Here is a 3,112-nt window from a genome sequence, read left to right as displayed (position 1 = left end):
AGCTACTCTCTTTTCTCTAATCAAATATTATTTTTGTGGCCAAGCGAAGGCCTGGATCTTATCCGATCAGAGTGGATATTTTCTCTAGTCAAATATTATTTTGTGGCCAAAAGTGTAGATATTTTCTCTAGTCAAATATTATTTTGTGGCCAAGCGAAAGGCCTGCTCATCTTATCCGATAGAGTGCAGATATGGTGAATGTTTACAGAGGTCGTTATTTTGCCTAGCAAATAATTTTTTGAGCTTTTTTCTTTTTAAATGGGATTATATGAGTGTTTTAATACATAAGTCATCCGTCTAAGATCAAACTATCAATCCATTTATTCCTTCTCAGACGAAGAATTTGTCTCAGGCTGAAGAATCAGTTGGGATGTTTACATGGCGCAGCCTTGTTCTGATAGCCTTCAGCACCCTCGTCATAGCGCGCAATATCCCTGCACAGGATCATCCACATACCAGTTTCGCGTTCCACGGATTTAATGGAACCAACTTGATTTTGGAAGCGGGTGCTTCAGTTATCCGCTCCAAATCCGTTCTAGCCCTCACAAATCACTCGCATTCCATCATCGGCCGCGCGCTGTATTCAATTCCTCTGCAGATGAAAACAAACAAGACGCTTTCTTCCTTCAGCACTACTTTTATTTTCAGCATGGTGCATCCCCGCGCTGACGGAGGCGGGAAGGGAATGGCCTTCATCTTCACCCCTTACACCTCTTTCATGGGCGCTCTGTCAGGCGATTATCTGGGCTTGCTTAACAACACCAGCAACGGGAAGCCATACAATCACTTGTTCGCAGTGGAGTTCGATACGGTCCGTAGTGTGGATCTCAATGATACTGACGACAACCACGTGGGCGTGCACATCAACAGTATCTTCTCTGTGAAGACCAATCCTGCCGGGTATTGGAATGGGAAGGACTTCCATGTAATCAGCCTCAAGAGCGGACGGAACATACAGGCCTGGATCGATTATGATCATATTCAAAGCCGCCTCAATGTTACGATCACGTTGGCCGGCTTGTCCAGACCGCAGACACCGCTGATATCTCTGAAAATCGATCTGCACAGCGTTCTGCAAGAGAAGATGTTCGTCGGCTTTTCAGCGGCAACAGGGAATTTGGTTGGAGACCATTACGTTCTGGCGTGGAGTTTCACCACCGAAGGTAAGGCACCAAACCTCGATATCTCGCGTCTGCCTTCGTTTGCTGACACTTATTCCCAACATCTAAGCCGGGGAGTCATAGCCAGTGTTACATTGGCAGCTCTGGTTCTCTTCTTGCTTGTAGCCGTCGCTGTTTTTCTTCAAAGAGCGAATTCCAGGGAAATGGTAGAAGAATGGGAACGAGATTTCTGGCCCCATAGATTTAGTTACAAGGATCTGAGGATGGCCACGAAGGGGTTCCGGGACGAAAACATTTTGGGGTGCGGGGGTTTCGGCAGGGTTTACAGAGGCATTCTCCCGGGCAGCGGCCAGGAAGTTGCAGTGAAATGCATAACGAAGGAGTTCGGTGAGGGAATGAAGGGATTTGTGGCAGAGATATCAAGCATGGGCCGCCTGCAGCACCGGAACCTTGTTCAGCTCCGTGGGTGGTGCAGGCGGCACAGGCAGCTGTTCATCGTTTACGACTACATGCCGAACCTCAGCCTGGATAAATTCATCTTCGGGAACCCGACCACGGTCCTCCCGTGGTCTCAGCGATACGTGATCCTCAAGGGCGTGGCGGCAGGGTTGCTGTATCTGCACGAGGAATGGGAGAAGAGGGTCATCCATAGAGACATCAAGTCAAGCAACGTGCTTCTTGATTCGGAACTGAATGGGCGGCTTGGAGACTTCGTCCTGGCGCGGCTGTATGATCACAGCGAGAATCCTGAAACGACTCATGTGGTGGGAACGATAGGGTACATAGCACCGGAGCTGATACACACGGGGAAGGCCACTCCCAGCTCGGACGTGTTCAGCTTTGGGGCTCTGCTGTTGGAGGTCGCGTGCGGGAGGAAGCCGGTGGATCCATCCGTGGACGCGGAGGAGATATTATTAGCGGAGTGGGCATGGAAGTTGTACAGCAAGGGGAAGCTGCTGGAAGTGGTGGATCCGAAGTTAGGGGAAGAATATGATGTGACGGAGATGGAGAGGGTACTCAAATTGGGGTTGCTGTGTTCCCATCCAGATCCGGAGAACAGGATGAGCATTCGCCATATTTGTCAAATACTGGAAGGCGAAGCTCCTCTTCCTGACCTCCGAGAAGATTGGGTTAACATGATCAGTATTAGCGGTCTCTCTCCGGGAGGCCTTTTCAGGTACTCATCTAATGAGATTTTGCAGAAAGTGTCGAGCAAAAGGCAGTCAGAAAGAAGGTTCGCGCTCAGTTCGGCTTCTCATAACTCTTAGAGCCTACTTCTATTTTGTCGGATCAGTCGTCTGTAAGAGTTGATGATTGAAAATTTGTGCCGGTGGTACGGTGCTTTTCCAGAACTATCAAACCGTACAAACAATTTCACCATGAGGATCTGTTCAATAAACATTACAGAGTGACGTTTGATCCGTCTAACGGTATATAATATAAATATGCAATAGTGATCTACGTGCTAAATTCTAGGAATAACGTGTGTTTATGAAGATATTATATGTGCAAAATTGCAGGAATAAGGTGTGTTTATGAAGATATTATTTTGTTAGTCAGCAAATCTAGATTCATTTTAAGAAGGATCTATTGTGAGAAGAATCAAATCTTTTTATGTCTAATTTTTTTTTTAGAGTGTAGAATTTGAAAAAAGGTTTATGAGGAATTTGATCCTTCTAGGGGCATGATAGATGGATCTTGGCTCATTAGCAACAATGACACAGTTTAGATTATTATTATTATTATGTATATGTTTGACACATTTTAGATTATTATTATTATGTATATGTTTGAGATAAACTTCTCACTTTGAAATTTACATTATGTTTTCTTTGTTTGATATGACTATATCATTCATACTGGTTTATGTGTTTATGTGTTTGGAGTTGGATGGTAATGTTCATGAATGTTACAATTATTGTGTTATATTTCTATATGTGTATGTAATTATTTGTTAGTAATTAGTTGCTCGTGAAAGAGAAAAACAATCT

General features: G+C 44.8%; 1 pseudogene; it reads left to right on the top strand.

The window, feature by feature from the left end:
* Positions 1-279: 279 nt before the first annotated feature.
* LOC149161595 (L-type lectin-domain containing receptor kinase SIT2 pseudogene) lies at positions 280-2,692 on the top strand (annotated as a pseudogene).
* The last annotated feature ends 420 nt before the right edge of the window (positions 2,693-3,112 follow it).

This window comes from Pinus tabuliformis, chromosome 5_2 (assembly GCF_031772625.1).
Source record: "Pinus tabuliformis cultivar Carrire ecotype Pingquan chromosome 5_2, CPIR1, whole genome shotgun sequence".
Classification (NCBI taxonomy): Eukaryota; Viridiplantae; Streptophyta; class Pinopsida; order Pinales; family Pinaceae; genus Pinus; species Pinus tabuliformis.
The sequence above is the reverse complement of the archived record's forward strand: the minus strand, read 5'-3'. Positions and strand labels throughout refer to the sequence as shown.